Here is a 10197-nt window from a genome sequence, read left to right as displayed (position 1 = left end):
TGTATAGTGTTTGACTGGTACTGTGTATAGTGGTTGACTGGTACTGTGTATAGTGGTTGACTGGTATAGTGTTTGACTGGTACTGTATAGTGGTTGACTGGTACTGTGTATAGTGGTTGACTGGTACTGTGTGTTTTGATAGTGGTTGACTGGTACTGTGTATAGTGTTTGTGTTTGACTGGTACTGTGTATAGTGTTTGACTGGTACTGTGTATAGTGTTTGACTGGTACTGTGTGTAGTGTTTGTGTATAGTGGTTGACTGGTACTGTGTATAGTGTTTGACTGGTACTGTGTATAGTGTTTGACTGGTACTGTGTATAGTGTTTGACTGGTACTGTGTATAGTGTTTGACTGGTACTGTGTATAGTGTTTGACTGGTACTGTGTATAGTGTTTGACTGGTACTGTGTATAGTGTTTGACTGGTACTGTGTATAGTGGTTGACTGGTACTGTGTATAGTGTTTGACTGGTACTGTGTATAGTGGTTGACTGGTACTGTGTATAGTGGTTGACTGGTACTGTGTATAGTGGTTGACTGGTACTGTGTATAGTGTTTGACTGGTACTGTGTATAGTGGTTGACTGGTACTGTGTATAGTGTCTCTAACTCAAAGCCTAGAGGGCCAGCATTGTAATGAAACTGATGCTGGTCCATTGACTGTAATGATAACGTAATAACAGGGATTAATATGGACTCACCCAGACTGGAGGAGTTGTGGTGATCTCCTCCGTTCTCTCCGTCTGTCCCGTGGTGATGATGATGCTGGTGGTGGTTACTATGGTAACCCCCCATCACCTCCAACTTGATCTTTTTGGTCTTCATGGCCTCAGCAAGAGCAGCCGCTGTCAGACCTGAGAGAGAGAGAGAGGAGAGAGACAGAGACAGAGAGAGAGACAGAGAGAGAGAGAGAGAGAGAGAGACAGAGAGAGGAGAGAGAGACAGAGAGAGAGACAGAGAGAGGAGAGAGAGAGGAGAGAGACAGAGAGAGAGGAGAGAGACAGAGACAGAGAGAGAGACAGAGAGAGGAGAGAGACAGAGACAGAGAGAGAGAGTGTGAAATAGAGAGATGGAGAGAGAGAGAAGAGAGACAGAGAGCGAGAGGAGAGAGAGACAGAGAGAGAGAGGAGAGAGACAGACAGAGAGGAGAGAGACAGACAGAGAGGAGAGAGACAGAGACAGAGAAAGAGTATGTGAAATAGAGAGAGAGAGAAAGAGAGAGAGGAGAGAGACAGACAGAGAGGACAGAGACAGAGAGAGAGAGAGAGGAGAGAGATAGAGACAGAGAGAGAGAGGAGAGAGACAGAGACAGAGAGGAGAGAGACAGAGACAGAGAGGAGAGAGACAGAGAGCGAGTGAGAGACCACCAGGTCATTCCAGACATGAGACCACCAGGTCATTCCAGACATGAGACCACCAGGTCATTTCCAGCCATGAGACCACCAGGTCATTTCCAGACATGAGACCACCAGGTCATTCCAGACATGAGACCACCAGGTCATTTCCAGACATGAGACCACCAGGTCATTCCAGACATGAGACCACCAGGTCATTTCCAGCCATGAGACCACCAGGTCATTTCCAGACATGAGACCACCAGGTCATTCCAGACATGAGACCACCAGGTCATTTCCAGACATGAGACCACCAGGTCATTCCAGACATGAGACCACCAGGTCATTTCCAGACATGAGACCACCAGGTCATTTCCAGACATGAGACCACCAGGTCATTCCAGACATGAGACCACCAGGTCATTTCCAGACATGAGACCACCAGGTCATTTCCAGACATGAGACCACCAGGTCATTCCAGACATGAGACCACCAGGTCATTTCCAGACATGAGACCACCAGGTCATTTCCAGACATGAGACCACCAGGTCATTTCAGACATGAGACCACCAGGTCATTTATTTATTTATCTCTATCTATCTATCTATCTATCTATCTATCTATCTATCTATCTATCTATCTATCTATCTATCTATCTATCTATCTATCTATCTATCTATCTATCTATCTATCTATCTATCTATCTATCTATCTATCTATCTATCTATCTATCAGCCTTCAATAATAGTGACTCAGTACACCAGTGGGCCATCAGCCTTCAACACATCTATCTATCTCCATAGTGACTCAGTACACCACTGGGCCATCAGCCTTCAACACATGATCTACTAATGGAACAGGTCCGGCCCTTAAATCACCAGTAACATCCTACTCTGTCTCTCCTCCAAGTCAAGTATTTTAAATGGACTGTAATATGCATGATAAAGTCTCTATTTGTCATTAAAACCACTGAGCTAGTTAAGGACAACTCCGCTCTGAAATGTACTGAGCTTTACCATTAAAAACGTCTCCTTCTCTTTCCCCCCCTCTGTTCCCCCCCTCTGTTCGCCCCCTCTGCTCCTCCCTCTGCTCCTCCCTCTGTTCCCCCCCCTCTGCTCCTCCCTCTGTCCCCCCCTCTGTTTAATAAATGTCAAGATCAGTGTGAAAGAAGCCGTCACCCCAGTGAGGCTGGAGAGGATGATATCAAAGGTTTCCTTCAGGTTTACACTTGGCTAAACAAAACGCCATTCTGTTCTGCCTCTCTCGCTGTCTCCCACTCCCTCTCTCCCTCCCTCCCGCTCTCTCTGTCTCCCACTCCCTCTCTCCCTCCCTCTCTCTCTGTCTCCCACTCCCTCTCTCCCTCCCTCCCTCCCTCCCTCCCTCCCTCCCTCCCTCCCTCTCTCTCTGTCTCCCACTCCCTCTCTCCCGCCCTCTCTCTCTGTCTCCTACTCCCTCTCTCCCTCCCTCTCTCTCTGCCTCTCTCTGTCTCCCCCTCCCTCTCTCCCTCCCTCCCTCTCTCTCCCCTCCCTCTCTCCCTCTCTCTCTGTCTCCCACTCCCTCCCTCCCTCTCTCCCTCCCTCTCTCCCTCCCTCTCTCTCTGTCTCCCACTCCCTCTCTCCCTCCCTCCCTCCCTCCCTCCCTCCCTCCCTCCCTCTCTCTCTGCCTCTCCCTCTGTCTCCCACTCCCTCTCTCCCGCCCTCTCTCTCTGTCTCCTACTCCCTCTCTCCCTCCCTCTCTCTCTGCCTCTCTCTCTGTCTCCCCCTCCCTCTCTCCCTCCCTCCCTCTCTCTCTGTCTCCCACTCCCTCCCTCCCTCCCTCTCTCCCTCTCTCTCTGTCTCCCACTCCCTCCCTCCCTCTCTCCCTCCCTCTCTCCCTCCCTCTCTCTGTCTCCCACTCCCTCCCTCCCTCCCTCCCCTCCCTCCCTCCCTCCCTCCCTCCCCCTCCCTCCCTCCCTCCCTCCCTCCCTCCCTCCCTCCCTCCCTCCCTCCCTCCCTCCCTCCCTCCTCCCTCCCTCTCTGCCTGCCTCTCTCTGTCTCCCCCTCCCTCTCTCCCTCCCTCCCTCTCTCTCTGTCTCCCACTCCCTCCCTCTCTCTCTCCCTCCCTCCCTCTCTTTCAGTCTCCTGTGGCCTTTCAATTCTAATCTCCTCCGCTGACATTGATGTTGTGACCTCTCCTCCAGTTAAAAGGGCTCAGAGACTCTCTCAGGCCCAGTGAGTATTACTGTGAGTCTGCCTCTCTCCCAGAGACACCGCTCTCTGAGGCGCAGGATGCTTTTGAACACAGAGAGTAAAAAGGACTTGTAGAGATAGCTTGTTTTGAAGTGGAGAACGAACAGATTGAGTTTTACAAAAGCACACAAAGAGAAGGGCAGCTTTGAACGCTGAACGGTGAAACACACAGAGACCAGGTAGAGAGGCCTGCAGAGGTGGGCTGTAACTCAGAACATAGTCTACAGGAACACCTCACAGAGACCAGGTAGAGAGGCCTGCAGAGGTGGGCTGTAACTCAGAACATAGTCTACAGGAACACCTCACAGAGACCAGGTAGAGAGGCCTGCAGAGGTGGGCTGTAACTCAGAACATAGTCTACAGGAACACCTCACAGAGACCAGGTAGAGAGGCCTGCAGAGGTGGGCTGTAACTCAGAACATAGTCTACAGCAGGGGTGTCAAAGTCAAATGGACGGAGGGCCAAATAAAAAATTTAGCTACAAGCCGAGGGCCGGACTGTTCGAATGTTCATTGAAAATTTTTTAAATGACGCATATAGTCTAGTGAACCTAATTGAACCTACTGAAAACCTAACAAATATATTCCAATATGATCAGATAAATAAAGCAATATTTTCTTATGGCTCTGTCAGTAATCTTTAATTTTCAACAGACACAAAAGACAAATTTCCTTTATATAAAAATCCCCATAACATGAACATTAAATGAAAGAAACCGGTATTCAAGGCACCATCAGTAGCCTATATTTTCTATTTTAGCAAAAGTGGGCTAAATTTACTTCAAAGAAAAAAACAATAATAGCAATTTTCTATCATCCACTCAACTGAAATATTTTAAAAATATAATTGGATTGAAATACAATAAAATAAAGTGCAAAAATCTATTAATCAAAAACAACACTTTGTTTAAGGAGAAGTAACATGCAGTGAAAACAAATATTAAACTTTAACTTTTAAACTTGAACTGAGTAAAAACTCTAAATATGTGATTGCACAGTAATGTTCACTTGTTTGAGGTTGAGGGTGATACTTGGTGGTGTCCCATCTTTTCCACAAGTTCATCAATGTTCGGGGTAAGGCTCTGAGCTGAGGAAATCCTCAGAATTGAGTGGAGGTGTTCAGCAGTAAGTCGACTTCTGTGTGATGTTTTGTTCAAGTTCATCAAAGAAAACAGTTGTTCACACAGGTATGTGCTGCCAAACATAGACAACGTTTGAGCAGCCTGGATGCGCAGCTGGGGCATTGTGTCGGGAGGAAACGGGCGAACTCCGCAGCACCCACTGCCGCATATTTTGCCCTCAGTGCATCATTGCATTGGAGGTCAATCAACTCCATTTGGAGGTTTGGTGGTGAGCTTTCCACGTCAACAGCAAATGGGTTACCGAGCAGTTCCAACCTGCTTTTTTGTGCTTCAAAGTCAGCAAATCGGCGTCGAAAGTCAGCGGCAAGCATACCTATTTTATCAGCCAACTGTGCGCTCGGGAACGCACTGGTAGAGAGCTTCTCTTTCATGGTCTGGCAGCTGGGAAAGTGGCTCAAATTTTCTTTCCGCATCTGCGTCTCCCACAGAGTCAGTTTGGTTTTAAATGCCTTCACTGTACTGTACATATCAGAGATGACACGATCCCGACCCTGCAGCTGCAAGTTCATTGCATTCAGATGACTCGTAATGTCACACAGAAAAGCCATTTCACACAGAAACATTTCGTCTCGGAGTTGTGTTGTGTCTTTCCCTTTGCTGTCCAAGAACAGACAAATCTCCTCACGAAGCTCGAAACATCTTTGAAGCACCTTTCCCTGGCTTAGCCATCGCACCTCTGTGTGATAAGGCAAATCACCATGCTCCGTTTCTAACTCCGTCAGAAATGCCTTGAACTGGCGGTGATTCAAACCTTTGGCTCTGATAAAGTTAACTGTGCGCGTGATGATGCTCATTACATGCTCCATTTTCAAGGCTTTACCGCACAACGCTTCCTGGTGTATGATACAATGATAAGCTGTCAGCTCACCTGTCGCGTTTTCCTCTTGCATCTTTTCCCGTATCTTCGGCACCAGTCCGCTCCTGTGTCCACACATCGCAGGTGCTCCGTCGGTTGTCAAACCCACGAGTTTTTCCCAAGGCAGCTCCATCTCATTTACACATCTTGACACCTCTTCATACAAATCATGCCCCGTAGTTGTGCCATGCATAGGACGTAAAGCCAAAAACTCCTCTGTCACGCTTAGGCTGGAGTCCACTCCGCGGATGAAAATTGACAACTGGGCAATGTCAGAAATGTCGGTGCTCTCATCCACAGCCAAGGAATATGCAATGAAATCTTTTCCCTTTTTCACAAGCTGCTCTTTTAGATTGATGGACAACTGGTCTACTCTCTCGGCAATGGTGTTTCTGCTCAGACTCACATTTAAAAAGAGTTGCCTTTTTCTGGGCAAACTTCGTCACAAACTTTAATCATGCAGTTTTTGATGAAATCCCCTCCGTAAATGGCCGGGCTGATTTAGCGATCTCTTCTGCCAAAATAAAACTGGCCTTGACAGCAGCCTGGCCTTGTGATTTGGCTTTTTTGAACAGAGCCTGTCGAGATTTGAGGCCTCGTTTTAATTCCTCTGCCTTTTGTAGCCTTTGTTCCATGTCCATATTCTTGTTTTTGTCCGCGTGTTTCGTTTCATAATGTCGTCTCAGATTATACTCTTTCAGTACCGCCACACTTTCTCCACACAGAAGACACACAGGTTTTCCAGCTACCTCCGTGAACAAATACTCCGACTCCCACCTTGTTTGAAACCCCGGTTCTCAGTGTCCACCTTCCGTTTTGCCATTTTTGATGGGTATCTGAAAGTTAATTTTACTGTGATGCTGACAACTGCTGTGCCAATAAATATTGAAATGAAGCAGCCTACTGCTCGGTGCGTCACCGTTGCATTGTGGGAAATGTAGTATTGGTGCGTGTAAAAGATCTGCGGGCTGCCGGCTTGCTGCGGTCTGCGGGCCGGTTCTAATAATAAATCAAGATCATCCCAGGGGCCGTAAAAAACCTTCTCGCGGGCCGGATGTGGCCCGCGGGCCTTGACTCTGACATATGTGGTCTACAGGAACACCTCACAGAGACCAGGTAGAGAGGCCTGCAGAGGTGGGCTGTAACTCAGAACATAGTCTACAGGAACACCTCACAGAGACCAGGTAGAGAGGCCTGCAGAGGTGGGCTGTAACTCAGAACATAGTCTACAGGAACACCTCACAGAGACCAGGTAGAGAGGCCTGCAGAGGTGGGCTGTAACTCAGAACATAGTCTACAGGAACACCTCACAGAGACCAGGTAGAGAGGCCTACAGAGGTGGGCTGTAACTCAGAACATAGTCTACAGGAACACCTCACAGAGACCAGGTAGAGAGGCCTGCAGAGGTGGCCTGTAACTCAGAACATAGTCTACAGGAACACTGAGACCAGGTAGAGAGGCCTGCAGAGGTGGGCTGTAACTCAGAACATAGTCTACAGGAACACCTCACAGAGACCAGGTAGAGAGGCCTGCAGAGGTGGGCTGTAAACTCAGAACATAGTCTACAGGAACACTGAGAACAGGTAGAGAGGCCTGCAGAGGTGGGCTGTAACTCAGAACATAGTCTACAGGAACACCTCACAGAGACCAGGTAGAGAGGCCTGCAGAGGTGGGCTGTAAACTCAGAACATAGTCTACAGGAACACTGAGAACAGGTAGAGAGGCCTGCAGAGGTGGGCTGTAACTCAGAACATAGTCTACAGGAACACTGAGAACAGGTAGAGAGGCCTGCAGAGGTGGGCTGTAACTCAGAACATAGTCTACAGGAACACCTCACAGAGACCAGGTAGAGAGGCCTGCAGAGGTGGGCTGTAAACTCAGAACATAGTCTACAGGAACACTGAGAACAGGTAGAGAGGCCTGCAGAGGTGGGCTGTAACTCAGAACATAGTCTACAGGAACACTGAGAACAGGTAGAGAGGCCTGCAGAGGTGGGCTGTAACTCAGAACATAGTCTACAGGAACACCTCACAGAGACCAGGTAGAGAGGCCTGCAGAGGTGGGCTGTAAACTCAGAACATAGTCTACAGGAACACTGAGAACAGGTAGAGAGGCCTGCAGAGGTGGGCTGTAACTCAGAACATAGTCTACAGGAACACCTCACAGAGACCAGGTAGAGAGGCCTGCAGAGGTGGGCTGTAAACTCAGAACATAGTCTACAGGAACACTGAGAACAGGTAGAGAGGCCTACAGAGGTGGGCTGTAAACTCAGAACATAGTCTACAGGAACACTGAGAACAGGTAGAGAGGCCTGCAGAGGTGGGCTGTAAACTCAGAACATAGTCTACAGGAACACTGAGAACAGGTAGAGAGGCCTGCAGAGGTGGGCTGTAAACTCAGAACATAGTCTACAGGAACACTGAGAACAGGTAGAGAGGCCTGCAGAGGTGGGCTGTAAACTCAGAACATAGTCTACAGGAACACTGAGAACAGGTAGAGAGGCCTACAGAGGTGGGGTGTAACTCAGAACATAGTCTACAGGAACACTGGGAGAACATAGTCTACAGGAACACTGAGAACAGGTAGAGAGGCCTGCAGAGGTGGGCTGTAACTCAGAACATAGTCTACAGGAACACCTCACAGAGACCAGGTAGAGAGGCCTGCAGAGGTGGGGTGTAAACCCAGAACATAGTCTACAGGAACACTGAGAACAGGTAGAGAGGCCTGCAGAGGTGGGCTGTAACTCAGAACATAGTCTACAGGAACACTGAGAACAGGTAGAGAGGCCTGCAGAGGTGGGCTGTAACTCAGAACATAGTCTACAGGAACACCTCACAGAGACCAGGTAGAGAGGCCTGCAGAGGTGGGCTGTAACTCAGAACATAGTCTACAGGAACACTGAGAACAGGTAGAGAGGCCTGCAGAGGTGGGGTGTAAACCCAGAACCTAGTCTACAGGAACACTGGGAGAACATAGACTACAGGAACACTGAGAGAACATAGACTACAGGAACACTGAGAGAACATAGTCTACAGGAACACTGAGAGAACATAGTCTACAGGAACACTGAGAGAACAGACTACAGGAACACTGAGAGAACATAGTCTACAGGAACACTGGGAGAACAGTCTACAGGAACACTGAGGAACATAGTCTACAGGAACACTGAGAGAACATAGACTACAGGAACACTGAGAGAACATAGTCTACAGGAACACTGGGAGAACATAGACTACAGGAACACTGGGAGAACATAGTCTACAGGAACACTGAGAGAACATAGACTACAGGAACACTGAGAGAACATAGACCAGAGGAACACTGAGAGAACATAGTCTACATGAACACTGAGAGAACATAGACTACAGGAACACTGAGAGAACATAGACTACAGGAACACTGGGAGAACATAGACTACAGGAACACTGAGAGAACATAGTCTACAGGAACACTGAGAGAACATAGTCTACAGGAACACTGAGAGAACATAGACTACAGGAACACTGAGAGAACAGTCTACAGGAACACTGGGAGAACATAGTCTACAGGAACACTGAGAGAACATAGACTACAGGAACACTGAGAGAACATAGTCTACAGGAACACTGAGAGAACATAGTCTACAGGAACACTGAGAGAACATAGACTACAGGAACACTGAGAGAACATAGACTACAGGAACACTGAGAGAACATAGTCTACAGGAACACTGAGAGAACATAGACTACAGGAACACTGAGAGAACATAGACTACAGGAACACTGAGAGAACATAGTCTACAGGAACACTGAGAGAACATAGACTACAGGAACACTGAGAGAACATAGTCTACAGGAACACTGAGAGAACATAGTCTACAGGAACACTGAGAGAACAGACTACAGGAACACTGAGAGAACATAGACTACAGGAACACTGTGGTTCAAGAAGACTGTAAAATAGAGGTGATGACAGAAGAACAAACACATCACACTTCAACTGATACTTCTGTGTGTGTGACTGTGTGTGTGTGTGTGTGTGTGTGTGTGTGTGTGTGTGTGTGTGTGTGTGTGTGTGTGTGTGTGTGTGTGTGTGTGTGTGTGTGTGTGTGTGTGTGTGTGTGTGTGTGTGACTGTGTGTGTGTGTGACTGTGTGTGTGTGTGTGTCTGTGTGTGTGACTGTGTGTGTGTGTGTGTGTGTGTGTGTGTGTGTGTGTGTGTGTGTGTGTGTGTGTGTGTGTGTGTGTGTGTGTGTGTGTGTGTGTGTGTGTGTGTGTGTGTGTGCGTGACTGTGTGTGTGTGTGTGTGTGTGTGCGTGTGTGTGTGTGTGTGTGTGTGTGTGTGTGTGTGTGTGTGTGTGTGTGTGTGTGTGTGTGTGTGTGTGTGTGTGTGTGTGACTGTGTGTGTGTGTGTGTGTGTGTGTGTGTGTGTGTGACTGTGTGTGTGTGTGTGTGTGTGACTGTGTGTGTGTGTGTGTGTGTGTGTGTGTGTGTGTGTGTGTGTGTGTGTGTGTGTGTGTGTGTGTGTGTGTGTGTGTGTGTGTGTGTGACTGTGCGTGTGTGTGTGTGTGACTGTGCGTGTGTGTGTGTGACTGTGCGTGTGTGTGTGTGACTGTGCGTGTGTGTGTGTGCTATGCAGGTCTCTCACCAGTAGGGGGCATGA

At 48.2% G+C, this 10197-nt stretch overlaps 1 long non-coding RNA gene across 2 annotated transcripts in view; it reads right to left on the bottom strand.

Annotated features, from left to right (window-relative positions):
• Nucleotides 1–284: 284 nt before the first annotated feature.
• Nucleotides 285–10197, bottom strand: part of LOC127925188 (uncharacterized) — a 10454-nt gene continuing 541 nt past the window's right edge. For both annotated transcript variants that reach the window (XR_008120032.1, XR_008120031.1), the window contains exons 2-3: nucleotides 10183–10197; nucleotides 285–852 (exon numbers count right to left, since the gene is read on the bottom strand). The exon at nucleotides 10183–10197 is cut by the window's right edge and continues 101 nt beyond it. This is a non-coding gene — a long non-coding RNA (uncharacterized LOC127925188). The remainder of the gene's footprint in view (nucleotides 853–10182) is intronic.

This window comes from Oncorhynchus keta, unplaced genomic scaffold, assembly GCF_023373465.1.
Source record: "Oncorhynchus keta strain PuntledgeMale-10-30-2019 unplaced genomic scaffold, Oket_V2 Un_contig_5245_pilon_pilon, whole genome shotgun sequence".
Lineage (NCBI taxonomy): Eukaryota > Metazoa > Chordata > Actinopteri > Salmoniformes > Salmonidae > Oncorhynchus > Oncorhynchus keta.
Note: the sequence above shows the minus strand (reverse complement) of the source record. Positions and strands in the feature narration are given on the sequence as shown.